A 17,348-nucleotide genomic window follows, 5' to 3' on the forward strand; every position below is an offset into this window, starting at 1 on the left:
CGTGGTCCAAATTTCAATCAATCAATCAGTCAATCAATCAAGAAAATTATTAGAAACTTACAGCTTCTGGAACTAACACATTGAGCCCAGAATCTTTGGTGAGTACAGAGCAATGGGTAAGAGTGGCCTGATCCCAATTTATCTCCCATCCTCTTTGGTCTGACACCCTTCAAATTCATTTCCCCACATTTTCCTCACACTTCTGCTGGTGAAAATTAGCAAGTTCTCATGATTCTTTCATGCTGTAAAGTAGCTCCTTCAGGTCAGACATGACAATTGCTTCCCACCCCTCCCCCAAGGGTAGAGAGAGCTGACTCTAGTCATGGGAGAAGAGGCAGAGAGGGTGGGCTTGGGGAGGACAGCCCCTCTCCCAGGTGAGCAAACTCCTCTGCGACTTCACTGGCAAGGGGCCCTTGGAGAGACTCAGGGGCTCGGGATTCACAGCCTGATCCCAGTCTATCCAGATGCACCCACTGGGAGTCTCGAAATCGCATTTCCTCCAAGGCCATCCTCCAGCACACACACGAGATGGTTAGTAGGTGTATGAATGCAATCACATTATGACACTGCAGGCTGCAGGATTCTGTTTTGCATCTGATTTTCAACAAGCTCCTTACTTCAGCCACAAGAAAAAAAAAATAAATTATTTGGGGGCTGCTCTAGAGTCCTGTAGCTTTTCTCCACGACTTGCACTGAGACATGGCCCCGTGTTCATCATTTTTTTCTAGAACCCTCCAGGGTGACGACAGAGAATTCTTACCCCAGGATCCTTGTGCCATCTTGACCATGACAATGGCGGCATGGAGCAGCCACTCGGTACCTGAAGCCCTGGGCCCACCAAGTTCTGTGTCAGCAGCAGCAGGAAATCCCTTCACACTGATAGCGTACCACGAATTTACTCATATCCGACTGCCCGATGCTGATGACCAAACCAATCACAGAGTCCCAGCTTTCAGGATCTGCTTCCCAGAGTGGAACTACTTCTGGTACCAACCAGCCAGGATCTACCAGGGAAATACAACCGGCACAGGGCTTTCAGCAGAAGGGATTTAATACAAGGAATTGGTTACATGGGTAGTAGTGGCTGAAAGCACAAGAAGAAGAGACTATAGCAAGCCATAAATAACTCAAATTAAAAAAACAAGAACCCACTCCTGGAGCTGGGGGAACAGCAAAGCAGAGGCTGGGTTACCAGATCCTGGGAGCACTGCGGGGCGCTAGGAGCCAGGGATCGGAGCACGGAGGATGGTACCTGCTCCAGGTAGAGCTGCTGCACCTGTGCCCTCCTCTGGGGCCCCCGCCCCCACAGTGGAGGGCAGCCTTGGCTGCCTGCTTCCCAGACACTTGGGAGTAGAACTTCTTTGAGCACCAGAACCAAAAGCGGGTGATTGGCCACGGGGGTAAAACTTGCTCTCCAGAAAGAAGAAATACAAGAACTAAATGAATCAAGGTGTTTTTGGAGTTGGAAAGTAAGGATGAGGAAGAAGGGGATTTTGGAGGTAGCAGCCTACTGGGACAGGAATGTCAAGGGCAGCAGGAGAGAGAACATTTTGAAGGCACTTTGTCATGACTTCAGAACACATTTGGATAGAGCTGAGACTGTTGCTCATTTTGTTTTTCTCTCAGGCCCCAGATGCAGAGAGGGTCCCCATGCGCATGGCTCACAGCCAGCCCCTGACCACGCTGGGTTCAGGCAGGACCCCCACTCTCCGTTCCATTCAGTGGTTTCTCTTCCTCGGCTGCGTCTCACCTGCTGCCCCTGCCTCTTGCCTTGGCACATGCACTGATGTGTGCGACTGTGCAATTAGACAGATGCGAAACTTTGAAACATAGGCAGTGTGTGCCTACATAAACACATATTAAAAAGTTATGTAAAATAGTGTGCTGTAAATCTCATTTGGTTTCTTGCATTTTGCACAAAACACCACGTATTTAAGTTTTTTCCTTGTTGCTCTGTAGCTCAGAATCACAGGTTCTGGCTGCTGTGTGGAGTTTCACGTGATGCGTCCCGCAGTATTAATCCAGCTCCAGGGACAGACGCCCAGGCCGCCCACAAATCCCTGACCGCCACCAAGCACCCAACTCCACATGTAAACTTTTCTATGGTGTGTATCTAGAAGGGTAATAGAACAGAGTATTTCTTTCCTTTTATGAAATTGAGATATAATTTACAAGCCATAAAATTTACCCTTATAAAATGTACAATTCAGTGGTTTTTAGTATATTTACAAGTATATGTGCATCACCCCAATCTACTTCCAGAGCACTTTTATTATCCCATAAAGAAACCCCACACCCATTAGCGGCCACTTGCCATCTCCTCCTGCCAACCGCTGATCTACTTCCCGTAAGGATCTGCCTATATTTCTTTCCTTTTAAAATTTCATTTATTAACTTATGGACCTTCAGATGACAGAAGTTAAATTAATTAACATCTCAGTCCATAAAACATGAACCTGCTTCTTTCCTTCTTCCTTTTTCTTTTTCTTTTCTTTAAAAAAAATGTTTGTTTTCTGTTGTTTGTTATTTTGAGAGAGAGAGAGAGAGAGAGAAAGAGTGTGCACGAATGCCAGAGGGGCAGAGAGAAGGAGAGAGAGAATCCTAAGCAGGCTCCTCACTGTCAGGATAGAGCCCTACGTGGGGCTTGAAGCCACGAGCCTGGGGATCGTGACCTGAAACTGAATCAAGAGTCAGATGCTTAACCGAGTCACCCAGGTGTCCCTTTCTTTTCTTTTCATTTTTGCAAACGTCTATTTATTTAGAGAGAGAGAAAGAGAGGCAGAGAGAGAGAGAGAGAAAAGCATGAGTTGGTCAGGGGCAGAGAGAGAGAGAGGGAAAGAGAGAATCCCAAGCAAGTTTCCAAACTGTCAGGATACAGCCCCATGAGATCATGACCTGAGCTGAAATCAAGAGTCAAATGCTTGACCGACTGACCCCCCCCCCCCAGGGGCCCCTTTCTTTTCTTCTTTTTAATAATCCATTTCTCTCTGCCCCTACTCCTTTCCCTTTCACAGACACTCACCTTGATGTTTTAGGTTAACTATGACACCTAATTATACTTATAAAATGTACAGAATTATTTTTTTGTACTTTTTAAAAAGGTTTTTTGTTTTTGTTTTGTTTTGTTTGTTTGTTTGGTAATTTCTACACCCAGCATGGGGCTCAAACTCACAACCCCAAGATCTAGAGTCGCACACTCTTCCCCCTGAGCCAGCCAGGTGCCCCAATCTTTTTTACTTTTTAAATGTACACAGTGGTATTTTCTATTATGGGATGGGCTATGCAGTGGTTATGACTGCCTCTGTCTAAATAATACCACTGCCCATGAAAGGAACTAGCATCCACTTGCTGATTTCCATGTCTGGGGCAGAAAATATTTGAAGAAAGCTTAGAATATCTCTTCGCACCTTATAGCAGAAAAGCCATCCAAGTCAACCAAGGTTGCGTGAGACATACTCAGAAAAATAAATTTGAGATAATAGAAATATTAACTGTCATGCATTGGCAGACATTGAATAGATTGGAATTTGTGAGTTTGTAATAATACTGAAAAAACAACTCATCGATCAGCATTGGAGGATACTGGGGGTGGCTGTATCCAACCTGAAGACTGGAATGTACTGGGACAACACAGGCATTTGCTTGGCTTGGCTAGTTTGAATTTGCCTCAAGGGAAGCAAATAGGTGATGAGGTGAAGTGTCTTTTCATAAAACAACTCCAGGGGATGAGTACACAATAAATTGTGAAATTTGATATCACAACTTTAGACCCTATTGGATGAATGGGTGCAGGCAGTGATTACCAATAGTGACAGACCTCACCTAATGAGAAACAATGGACATTGTGTAAGTCACATTAGACATGTAGAACATCATCTGTGAAATATTCTTGCAAACCCTAAATCTGATCAAGCCTGTAGACCTATCCATTTACAGAAAACACAGGAGACAGCTGAATATCCTTAACGCCATCACAGGGATGCCGTTAGTGGAAGTCAGACTGCGGGAAACCATAGGACAAACATCTAGATTTCTTCAACGACTCACATCCACGGAGAGAGAGATATGAAGAAAACCCAGGATAAGACTGCGAGAGCCTTCATAGACAGAGAATGGAACTGCAGCATGTGACCCTAGATACAGATACTCACGCACGCACGCACGCACGCACGCACACAAACATATACAAGGTTGCCAGTGATCATCTACGGTACAGGTAATGACAGGAAACGTGGATTGTGGAAGGTTGTGGAGTGGGTTCCTCATACTGCCGTGTTTTCAAAAAGGGAAAACCTGTATTTCTGAGTTACAAACCATAACATCTAAAAAGGAAATGATATGTCATTTGCAAATATCTTTCCCCATTCTGTCGGTTGCCTTTTAGTTTTGTTGATTGTTTCCTTTGCTGAGCAGAAGCTTTTTATCTTGATGAGGTCCCAATAGTTCATTTTTGCTTTTAATTCCCTTGCCTTTGGAGATGTGTTGAGTGAGAAATTGCTGCAGCTGAGGTCAGAGAGGTTTTTTCCTGCTTTCTCCTGTAGGGTTTTGATGGTTTCCTGTCTCACATTCAGGTCCTTTATCCATTTTGAGTTTATTTTTGTGAATGGTGTAAGAAAGTGGTCTAGTTTCATCCTTTGAATGCCGCTGTCCAGTTCTCCCACCATTTGCCCTTTGGCTGTCTTTTTTCCATTGGGTACTCTTTCCTGCTTTGTTAAAGATTAGTTGGCCATACATTTGTGGGTCCAGTTCTGGGGTTTCTATTCTATTCCATTGGTTTATGTGTCTGTTTTTGTGCCAATACCATGCTGTCTTGATGATTATAGCTTTGTAGTAGAGGCTAAAGTCTGGGATTGTGATGCCTCCTGTTTTGGTTTTCTTCTTCAAAATTACTTTGGCTATTCGGGGTCTTTTGTGGTTCCATACAAATTTTAGGATTGCTTGTTCTAGCTTTGAGAAGAATGCTGGTGCAATTTTGATTGGGACAAAGGGCTAGTATCCAAAATCTATAACGAGCTCACCAAATTCCACACCCGAAAAACAAACAATCCAGTGAAGAAATGGGCAGAAAACATGAATAGACACTTCTCCAAAGAAGACACCTAGATGGCCAACAGATACATGAAAAGATGCTCAATTTCACTCCTCATCAGGGAAATACAAATCAAAACCACACTCAGATGCCACCTCAAGCTAGTCAGAGTGGCTCAAGTGAACAAATCAGGAGACTATAGATGCTGGCGAGGATGTGGAGAAATGGGAACCCTCTTGCACTGTTGGTGGGAATGCAAACTGGTGCAGCCGCTCTGGGAAACAGTGTGGGGGTTTCTCAAAAAATTAAAAATAGACCTACCCTATGACCCAGCAATAGCACTGCTAGGAATTTACCCAAGGGACACAGGAGTGCTGATGCATAGGGGCACTTGTACCCCAATGTTTATAGCAGCACTCTCAACAATAGCCAAATTATGGAAAGAGCCTAAATGTCCATCAACTGATGAATGGATAAAGAAATTATGGTTTATATACACAATGGAGTACTACGTGGCAATGAGAAAGAATGAAATATGGCCCTTTGTAGCAACGTGGATGGAACTGGAGACTGTTATGCTAAGTGAGATAAGCCATACAGAGAAAGACAGATACCATATGGTTTCACTCTTATGTGGATCCTGAGAAACTTAACAAAAACCCATGGGGGAGGGGAAGGGAAAAAAAAAAAAGAGGTTAGAGTGGAAGAGAGCCAAAGCATAAGAGACTCTTAAAAGCTGAGAACAAACTGAGGGTTGATGGGGGGTGGGAGGGAGGGGAGGGTGGGTGATGGGTATTGAAGAGGGCGTCTTTTGGGACGAGCACTGGGTGTTGTGTGGAAACCAATTTGACAATAAATTTCATACTAAAAAACATAAATAAATAAAGAAGAAATGATATTCCCCTTGGAATTTGCTCTAAAAATCCTATGACGCTGTGTAAGGGTGAGGGTGGCGTGAGACCTGGGGGATCCCCCCGCCCAGCGGGGTCGCTGTATTGTTCTAGTTTTGCATATATTTGCAATTTCTATAATAAAAATAAAAACAAAAGAATACAACTTCTGGAGGAAACCCTGGTCTCAGTTCAGACCAGCCCTTTTCCTCACTGTGGGGTGTGGGGTGTGGGCACTTCCTGAACTGCTCTGCCCTCAGTGTCCTCACCCTTGCAGGGGAGGGTGGCCTCGAGGTAGGTGGGGAGAAGTGAACCAGCACACACAGTGCCACTGGCCGCCTGCCACCCCGGTTGTCAGCAGGTACTGATTGTCTGTGCCTCCAGGCCCGCACGGCCACACAGCTTCTGCCATTGGAGAGCACCCACAGTTCTGTCCTCACGAAGGGGCAGTTCCCGAGGGACAAACAGAAATGAGGGAAGAGCAGGGATGAGGAAGAGAATTGGTGCCTCGCTCAACATCCGTGCACCACACTTCCCTGGAGAATTGCCAGGGGGTCTGTCCCCGAGTCTGCATCTCCACAGGTGGCCCCATCCCCCACACCCTCATTCTTGTCTAGAATCATCTCCTGACTCCATTCTGCCCTCCTGGGGATTTCAGTGTCTCTTTACCTATTACCCATTCGGTGCCACCATCTGGGAACGACCCACTGCACTCTACCAGGATGTCTGCGATTTTTGTGTGTATCTGCCAAAGTACCTTGTATTCGAAGCGTTACCCTACTGTCCATTTCAGTGTCAGAAAGACCCTCTCTCAGTATCGCATTGGTCCACAGTCTTCGTCCCTGGTGTCAGCCTTGAAAGACAACCTAATTTTGTCCTACTCTCAGTCCCTCACTTTTTACCTGGGGATGTGTGCTTTTTTGAAGTCTTCATTAAGAATCTGTCGGCACCCGGGGTTACGAAATGGTCCCACTGTTGTCTTCGATCCTTTATGTAGTTTACAGCTGGTGTTTCAAAAATCTATCTAGAGTTTCCTCTGTTTTTTTTTCTATACCTGAAACATAATTATGATAGTTTTTTTTTTTTTTACTATGCTTACACTATTGATTCTGTTTTCTGCTCTATTCTTGTTCTGTTTCCATTAGCTTATGTTGCTTCTCTAAAGTTAGGGCTCATTTCTCTTACTTATTTGCATGGTTCATAATTTCTTATTGGATCATAGACATTGTGCTCTTAAGTTGTTGGCTGCTGAATTTGGTTTTGCTTCTTCGAATATCGTACTTTGTCCTGGGAGCAAAGCTCCTTGGTATATGTTTGATTTCTTTTTTTTTTTTTAAATCTTTGATTCTAAGCATTGTTAGGGTCTGGGTATGTGAATTCCCAAGAAATGGTGTCATGCTACAAAAGTCACAACCTCAGTGACTCTCTGATGGGTGGGGGATACACTCGTCATACAATGTTCTGTGAAAAAAAGGAAAGGCTACAGAATTGTATACCAGATGATTTCAATACTCCCAATTTTAAATGAAGATTAAGTGTCTATAGACAATGAAGTTGAGGAAAATAGAGAGATTTTGGTCGTTAGACTTTTTTTTAACTTTCTCTGTTTTTACATTTTTCCTCAATGCATGGATAGTCTACGGTTTAGAGAAAAAGTTAATACTTGTCACAATAAGAAATGCTTGGACCCACTGTTGTGGGTGTGACAGACAGCACTGGGTGTGCGCAGGGATGTGGAACAGACCGAACCTTCATACGGTACTGGCGGGAGCAGAAATTGCCACAAGCGTATTTGAACCTTTTAGGACAATTCACCAAAAACACACATACACGCGGTGAGCCACCACTCACATTCCTGTGAGGATACGCCGAAAAAAGTGCATGCGGCCACGAGCAAGAACATAGCATAACAAGCAAGACATTCACAATGTCCCTGAAGGGCTGACAACCCCGAAGTCCACCCACAGCAGAGTGGGTACACGAGTCGTGGTATAGTCCGTGCGGGGGAAAGCCACTCAGGTTCAGCAGTGACTGAACCACCTGGACGTGGAAAGTGGGTGTGGAAAAGAAGAATGCAGACACAGAAGAGCACACATTAAGCACACATCAGGACAGAGCAGATGCATCACGTTTGGAGTCAGGGTCTTGGTGACGCTCAGTGACCAGAGCAGGCGTAACATTACATACGAGTTTCTGTCTCTTCCTTAACATGACCTTGGGGAAGCTCATCCTCATTGGTACTCTGTGAGACCCTCCTCCCCCACTACCTACAATGCTCCACTCTTGTTTAGGTCTTGGGGGGCAACACAAAAATGAAACGCCTTTGCTATTCTCCTCGAGGTCAAGGGTGGCCCAACCCCCGTCCACTGTTCTTGGTACGGAATTCACTCCTAGGGACACGGGGATAGTTCTGGCAGTCCCACGGGCAGAAGGCCATGTGTGCAGGAGGAAGAGCTCAGAACCGGAATCAGCAGTCGTGGCCCGTGCCCTGTGCCCGTGGGACCCACCCTGCGTGTTCTCCGCCACCAGGGAGGCCTCTGACGGCTGGACTCCCCTTGCCTCTCTTGCCCCAATAGCCTTTTCTTCTCACGCTCCTTGAATCTCTACAATTACTCATTTGTAGACATGCAGGGTCGGCCGGAACTCTGAGTAATATCTCCGTAGCCTGATGGAGAAGGGGAAATGTCAGAAGGCAAAGAGGCAATTAAGTTCCAAGACAACTTCAATGATTTGTGTTTTCAACTTTCGATTTATCTACACCTCAACTGGAGCTCATCTCCACGAACTCCAACAATTGCCGGATACAAAGCAACTGAAGGAAAACCTCTAGGAGCCTGAGATGGAAACCGACGGCCAGTGCAGGCAAGAACAGCCCATGTTTGTTCCAGCCAATTGTTCCCAACCATGGCGAAAAGTCATTAAAAATGCACTTACGAATCTAGCTTTATATTGATCAATGGCAGGGTTACAGGCGATGTCGGGCTTCGGAGAGAAAGAACTAACTGTGAGATGAACCAAATGATTTTTTTTTTCTGACGGATTATTAGAGAAAGCGCTGTCATAATATAATTTCCCAGACAGCTGGATCAATGATGTCAACTATTACCCCCAAGTTTTGAATGATAACTCAGATGTGGGAGTTCTGGATTAATGGACGGGGCACAGTCACATCCTTGCTCACGGATCGTGTGGAAACACCCAATGTGACCCAAAGGAAATTACTTATCATAAACTTCCCAAAGACAAAGGCCGTAGTCCACCTTCTCTGGCTTAGAATCTCACTTCTTTTTAAGTGTCAGTGCATCATCAAAAATTTATTTTATGCGATGAAAGGAAGCCGTGCTGAGGTCACCTGAGAAATGCCTTCTGGTGTGTGTTGTTGTCAGTGATGGAGAATTCCGGGGGAGGCTTGACAGCAGTCTGCGCATTGGAACACATAACAAAGCCCCGGGAAAGGTCCTTTTGGTCTCAATCTCCATCCCCAGGGTCTAATCTCTTTGCCTCAACATTGCCCCCTCCAAGCCTTCCAGACACCAGCCACGAAAGCCTGCCCCCATGGACACCTGACCACCTTACCTCACTTCTTTTCTTTCAATGGCCCTCTGCAACTGACCGTCAACTCACTCACGTAAGGGTTCAAGATACCATTATCTCATATGTGGCTAGAGCTCTGTTTGCTACAGGGTAGGTGTGAGCACCCTGGCATAGAAGGCCTGTGAGGTCTCCCGGCCATTAGACTCTGTGCGCTTTCTGTCTCATCTGTGGTCACTCCTGCTCCCTGTTTGAATCCCAACAGTAGATCTGCTGGAAGGGCATCCAAACATGCTCTCCACAAGTCAGATGACCGGACAGGCCATGAGCTTCTTTATTCCCTACATCTGGCCTCATTGGCTCTCGTGCCCCTTTTCTAGCAGACAGAGGTCAAGGGGGAAGGGAGGAGCTCGGGCAGGAGACATCCATTTCTCTGGGTGTAACGAGGTGTCTCTTGGTTAACTCAGTTTCTGTAGAGTTGATGCTGAATCAAAATTCAAATCTCTTTTTTTTTTTTTTAATTTTTTTTTCAACGTTTATTTATTTTTTGGACAGAGAGACACAGAGCATGAACGGGGGAGGGGCAGAGAGAGAGGGAGACACAGAATCGGAAACAGGCTCCAGGCTCCAAACCATCAGCCCAGAGCCTGACGCGGGGCTCGAACTCACAGACCGTGAGATCGTGACCTGGCTGAAGTCGGACGCTTAACCGACTGCGCCACCCAGGCGCCCTCAAATCTCTTTTTGAGGCTGTTTCCTGGATTTGTCTCTTGTGTCTTTGCCCCTTCACCTCGTTCCCCGGATGGAGGGACAGGTGCTGTGGGTGCTGCAGGTGGCATGGGAGATGCAGATAATGATTCCTCATTGGTTGGGGGATGTTCTCTCCTCCAGCAGCAACCTGTGGCATGACGTCTTCCACCCTGGTTTTCCCTGGTGTGGACTGAAGTCCTTGTCACCTCACCTGTTGGAGTGCCCACAGCTGTTGTCACCTTGACCTGTGGTCCTGAGAAGGACAATGCAGAGGAGAAGCCCCCACTCAGTCTCACTGTACAGACCGCTGAGATCTGACCCACATGAGACCCCCGGGTCCAGGGTCCACCCTGCAGTCTGTGGCTGTGTGGTGACCATGCCCTCAACTTGACTGGTGAACCACCTGCTGAGCTGGGCTCCTCCCTCCCCCACACCATCAGGGGAGACTCCAGACATGTTTACTCTCTGGGATCCTGGGTGAACCACCTCCCTTGCCTGCACCCCAGTTCTATCAGCTGTAGAGTCAGGAGAGTGCGGACACCCACCCTGCAGGGTAGTGCAGCTGACAAATGAATTGGTGCCGTGAAGTCCTGAGAGCAGGACACAGAGTGAGCACTCGACTTCTTTTTCCCGCATCCCTCACCCCCCACTGTAAACCACGGTCCTCTTTGTGACAGTGGCTGCCTGTGGAGGGACAGAAGGAAAGCCAACCATAACGAAGTGGGAAGCAAACACTGCACACACAGCCTCCGCAGTGGAACAGTGTCCCTCCAGGTTAACATGTTCAAGTCCTGCCTCCGAGTTCCTCAATTTAATTGGAAACAGGGGTGTCATAAGTGTGATTAGTTATAATCACACAGGAGTAGGTTGGGCCCCAATCTGAAAGGACTGGTAATGGGGAAATTTGGACAGAGAGACACGGGCACAGGGATGACAGTGTGTAAAAATGCAGGCAGGGATTGGAGAGACATAGTAGTGGTGAAGGAACGCCCGTGGCTACCAGCAAAGCACCAGAAGCCAGGACAGAGGCTGGGAACACATCTCTCCCTGCTCTGAGCTTCGGAAGGATCAGCCCTGATGACACCTGGATCTCACACTTCCAGCTTCTGGAACGGGCAGGGCAGAGAACACGTTTCTGCTGGTTAAGTCTCCGGTGTGCGGTGCCAAGTGACAACAGCCCCAGCACACACACACACACACACACACACACACACACCCCTCAGTGACACCTGCTGCTTTTATTATCCGCACTCCCCAAACCTACGTCTCTGCGACATTTTAGTCATGTAGTCACGGCTAAGATAGAACCCTCTCTGCTTCTGTCGTTCTTGACTCCCTACCTATCATTCAGGTCTTGTGGCCAATTGGCACATGGATACCCACCATCCACCTTGTGCTCAGCCAACCACCACGTGCCAGGGAGGCAATAGAAAGCAAACCTCTGTCACCCAGGGGCTCCAGACCACCTTCATGCTGGACTCCACATCCCCCTTTGAATGAACCTCTCCTGCCTTCTCCTCCCACCACGCAGTGCCCTACCGAGGTCTCCTTAGGTCTCACCTGATGGTCACCTCTCGCACTAGACCATCGGTCATGGGATGCCAGCCTCTGTCACCCAGACCACTGTCCCCACACTGTCTCTGATGGAAGATGGACGTGGAAATAGGGGTTTAGAAAATGTCCTGTGCCTCGACCAAGGTTTCCTCTGGAAATCTTGTATCCTGTCTAATGAATTCTCTTGTTTGAAAAATAATCCTGAAGAGGTGCTCCGCATCAAAATGACAGGCAGTTATAGGCACTCAATGGATATTTGCTGCATTTAATGGAATTGAATTTCCGAGGAGGTGGACATTTCCTCGATCAAATATCCTATATATCCTGACCAGGCACAATAGATAATACAGCGTCCATTTTCTGAGTTTGTGGCCAGACGGAGCAAGTTTGTTTAACGGATGGAGCCAAACTGGGAAAAGGGCTTTCATGAGAAGCCATCTCGGTGATCTCGCTGGTAGAGCGCATTTGAAAAAGGTCTCGCTGAAAATTGACGGAAACTGAGTCTTCAACAGGCCTCAGTCACATGGGCTTTCCGTCTGTCGCTGGCACGGCCAGGGCTCTGGGCAGGAAGGACCGGAGGTGGCAGCGGTGAGGCCCCCAACCGTCCGGAACATCCTTTGAGGTCAAGCCAGGGTCCCGTTGAGCCGCCAGCCTCTGCTGTTCTTAAACGGCTTCTCACCCGGGAGAGAATTCATGAAAACGTAGAGTCTCACGTTGGACAGGGGGACCGTATGGGGTGGTTCTAGGACGAACACAATCTGTGTCTCTGCTAAGCTCATCTCCACCCTCAGTGTTGGTTTCATAAAAGCCACCATTGCTGTTGATGGTTTAAATCAGTAAATAGTAGAGAAAGGCAACGTGTGGGGTCCAGGTTGGTGCACGTTTGCTGACAGTCTCGTATGTGTCTCCAGGAGCCAGGTTTCCCGGTAGAATACAGGATGCCCAGGTACATTTGAGATCCAGAAAAGCAGCAAATCATTTTCTAGTATAAGTATAGCGCACATATTGCATTCGTATTTTGCTAATTCCAGGAACCCTAATAGGCGTGATGTGCTGTACTGATTAGAACAATCGACGCCTTCGGTCCATTGCTTTGGGGGAAGTGACTGGACGTTACCGGGCCCTTCTCCATGTACCACACTGGTGGGTCTTCACCAGCCCTTCAACCTTGCAAGAGTGACAGGATCTCTGTAGTCGCTATTGTGGGAATCAGTGCAAGGAGGTTTAAAATGCCCACACACGCTAGTCTATGTGTGTGTCCCAACCTTGAATACAATTAACCATCCAATCATTCATGCTGGCTTCCAACCAAGTGATAGGCTCCACTGTAGGAGCTGAGTAAGAGTCACTTCTTATGTGTGAAAAGCTTGCTGTAACTCTGGTAACAACACCAGACAAAATGATGGAAAGTAACAGTCACACTGCTGGGGGCCACCTGCCCGCTGCTGACAACTCCCAGAAGCCCTTCCTCTGGACAACTTCCCCCCACATAGGACAACAGGTGCAGCCTCGCCTTTCCATCCTCTGTAGCATCATACAGACCTCTGCCAAAGCCTGGCCCACACCGGTTATGAAATGCCAGGACCTTGGCCTCAAGGTGGGGTGAACTCTGGGGTGCACCCTGGTCTCCAGGGCTTAACTAGGGGGCCACGTTCTTTTCTTCTTCTTCTTCTTCTTAACATTTATATATTTTTGAGAGAGAGAGAGAGCGGGAGAGGGGCAGAGAGAAAGAGGGAGACACAGAATCTGAAGCAGGCTCCAGGCTCCGAGCTGTCAGCACAGAGCCCGATGCGGGGCTGGAACCCACGAACCGTGAGATCATGACCTGAGCCGAAGCCGGACGCTCAACCAACTGAGCCACCAGGTGCCTCTCTTTTTTCAATTTTTTTAATGTGTATTTATTTTTGGTGGGGAGGGGCAGAGAGACGGAGACACAGAATCCAAAGCAGGCTCCAGGCTCTGAGCTACCAGCACAGAGCCTGATGCAGGGCTCGAACCCACAGACCATGAGATCATGACCTGAGCCGAAGCCGGACGCTTAACCCACTGAGCCACCCAGGTGCCTCTGGGACTGTGTTCTCGGTCAGCTGTCTGCCATGCCCAGCCCTGCTCCCTGAGCCCGTCATCTGATTCCTGGAACCCCATTCTGCTCTCTGAGCCCCGTTGTCCTCCTCCCTGAACCTCCTTAGAAGCAACCCTTTCCTCTCCACAGACCTCCTGAAGGAGAAGTGCCCGGCTTTGCTTCGGGGACAGGCACCCGTGACGTTCAAAGCAGATGGCTTCTTTTAGCCTGTCTGCGCCCTCAAGGCAGGTGAAGGAGATCTATCGTGTGCCACTCACACAAGGAAGAAAACGGAACTCAAAGATGTTGAGGACTTTGCACAGGGCCCCCTGAAGGTCACCTGAAACCAGAACAGGAATCCGAGCCTCTGACCCCAGGACAATGTTTGTCCCCCTCAGTGAAAACTTCTTATCTGGGCAGTGGGACAGCAAAACCTTCCATCAGCGTCTCCCACAGCCCCCCTGAGCCTCCCCTCCAGAATCCAGGTTAATTTACGGCCAGTGCCTCCCAGCAAATACTGCTACCTGTCCCCGTCACCCCTCCCCGGGTGGTGCAGAGCCAGACAAAGGATGGGTCTTCTGAGCCCGCAGAGGAAGGAGCCAGTGCTGATGTGTGTGAGGCACAAATTGTTCTGGTCTCAAATCATTCTCCAAAAGCTTTAGGGGGAAAAAAATCTGCATTTCACTGTGGCACAAAGGAAGAGAGCTGAGAGGTGGGGTTCAGTCACAGGATGGAGGGGGCAGTGGAGCCTCCCTGAGCCCCCGGTCCTGGGAGGAGTGTGATGGGCTGAGCCCTCACCGGCCACTGAGAGGGACCCTGCATCCTGGGGCTGCGGGAGGTGCTCAAGTGTGAAAGGGGCTTTGTGCCATCCAGTTCTCTCCTCCCCTCCAAGTGGGTGGTCTTGTCCCCTAGAGGCAGCCCAGCTAACGGAGGCACAGGGACTTCCCAGGACACCAGGACGGGCCTGGACTGTTGCCGTCTGGTCACTGCTCAGCTGGGAGGCCTGAGTCAGGATGCTCTGCCCTCCCCACCTCACTCCCTGCCTCAGTTTCCCCTCTAAATTTGCATTCTTCCCTCGGGAGCCTCTAGCCATGTGTGGCTATTTAGATTTCAATTAATTATAATAAAATAAAACCTAGTTCCCGTCCAGCCACATCTCAAGTGTTAAATAGCCACACGTGACTAATGTCCAATAGAAAAGGAATCCAGACTTCCATAAGTAGATACTTTATTCAAAAGGTACTGACGGTGTGGTGGGGGAGGGATTCTTATGAGGGGCGGGCCGCCTTCGCTACGGGGAGACCGCTCTGACCACACGGTCTGCAGGCCTCTCCAGAGTTTTACAAAGAGGAGTGGGTCTGGGGTGGAAAGCAGGTTAGGAGTGTTCCAGCGTCAGAATGCACAGGGCAGAGGATTTTATCAGGAGGGCAGCCCAGGCTGTTCAGCGGCCGAGAGAGAGAGAGAGAGACAGAGATTGGGGAGAGAGGAAAGGCTTGATCAAAGTTGGATTAACCCTCAGTGCTCGCCAGGAGCGCAGGCTCGGGTAAACATCAGCCTTGTCTCTGGGCTCTGTGATGCTGCCAGCTCCCTGGAACAGTGCATCTCCCCAGCTGGTGGCGGTAAGGTGTCCCTTGCGGATCGGGCCCAGGGCAGATGTCCACGTGCCCACGTGCACCATTCTCCCATCTCAACGGCTGTAAGCAGAGCCGTGTTCGTTCGAAGAAGCTGCCCGACACCGTGCTTTGGGGTGGAATTCTCCTGCAGCCCCGCCTCCCTGCGTGGCCTTCCTCTCCTGTGTCCCCAGGGACCGGGCGACCGCAGTGGTCCCCACTGACCCTCTCGCCGTCAGTGGTCAGGCCTGTGGGCTCAGTCTCCTGAGACCTGCCTCGTCAGTGCTCCAGGCCTCACTTGAGGCCCCAGGAATGAGGTCTAGCACTGTGACCTACCCCCCCAGTCCACCAAGGGTGTGGAGGACTCACCCACAGAGATGCCCCGACCAGACTGCAGCCTCCGCTGGTATCTGCCTGCACCCCTACAGGAGAGCCCAGCTTGCACCCCTACAGGAGAGCCCAGCCTGTACCCTAGAGGAGAGGCCAGCCGACATCCCTACAGGAGAGCCCAGCTGCACCCCTGCAGGAGAGCCCAGCTGCATCCTAACCGAAGAGCCCAGCCTGTACCCCTACAGGAGAGCCCAGCTGCACCCCTACAGGAGAGCCCAGCCTGCACTCCAAGAGGAGAGCCCAGCTGCACTCCAAGAGGAGAGCCCAGCTGCACCCCTACAGGAGAGCCCAGCTGCACCCCTACAGAAGAGCCCAGCCTGCACTCCAAGAGGAGAGCCCCACCTACACCCCTACAGGAGAGCCCTGCCTGCACTCCAAGAGGAGAGCCCAGCCGCACCCCTACTGGAGAGCCCAGCCGTACCCCTACGGGAGAGCCCAGCCCGGTGAGGAGGGTTTGCTCACTGAAACACTGTGCTGTCTGACCGCACGGTGTACCTGGTCCCCACCGGCACCCATCTTCAGACCTCCATCAGTAATCCCGCCCCCGTGGTCCCCCCGCCCTTCTGGAATTCCCGCTTACCCCCACCCCTGCCGCCCCCACGCCCCCCAGGGAACACCTCTGTGTGCACAGCTCTGCCTCAGTGGAGTCCCCTCAACTTGAACTGGAGCCTCCCTCCCACCACAGTGGCTCTGGGAGATGTGCGGGGGGGGGGGGGGGGGGGGGTGTCTCCGAAGGCTCAGCGTCCTTCAGTGGGCGGAGCGTCCCCGGACCTTCCCGGGCTCCAGAAGCCCCTCCCTCGGTCACACCCCACCCGGCACGGCCAGCAGCCACCCGGCCCCAGCAGCACCTGCAGTCTCGCCCTCCGCCCCGCCTTCCGGCAGGTGCTCCCCTAAACAGCACTGGGAGGCCCTCCCAGGAGGGAGAGCGAGGTCACCTACTCTACCTGGTGCCCAAGTCCATCCAGGGTCCTTCTGCCCGGGCTCCAAGCTGCCCCCGGGGTGTGAGTAATGACCCCCAGGTGCCGAGGGCGGTCTGCTCTCGTGGAGCACAGACCTCCCAAAGCAGCAGCCGGTCCCATCGTGGCACTGAGCTGTCTTGTGCTGTTCGTACAGTCAGTTGGTGGCCAGCTAGTCAGCTAAGGGGGCGCGGGAGGCAGTGGGCGGGGTGCCGGGGTGCCGATTTCTGAGTCGTGTGTAGAGGGGGGCGGGTGCTCCCAGGCGGCCACACCTGCACGGGATGGTGCTGTCCCCTTCCCTCCAGGGAGACCTCAGGCTGGAGCCTCTACCAAGGCGCTGCCTCCCCAGAACGAAGCCCCACCCGCCCCACCGGCTCTGGAGAGCGCCCACTGCCCTCGGGAGCCGGCGCTAAAGTGCTCGACGTAAGCCGCTCGCCTCCTGAGCACCTGCCCCTCCCCGGGGCTTCCTAATGCAATGTTGGAGGCAGATGTCAGACAGTTGTGATCAGCGCCTCTTCCCTTCATTGTTTGCCTAATTTCATTTCACAAAATGACTGATGGGGAGAAAAACTCAGA

The sequence above is a fragment of the Prionailurus viverrinus genome, chromosome B4 (genome assembly GCF_022837055.1).
Source record: "Prionailurus viverrinus isolate Anna chromosome B4, UM_Priviv_1.0, whole genome shotgun sequence".
Lineage (NCBI taxonomy): Eukaryota > Metazoa > Chordata > Mammalia > Carnivora > Felidae > Prionailurus > Prionailurus viverrinus.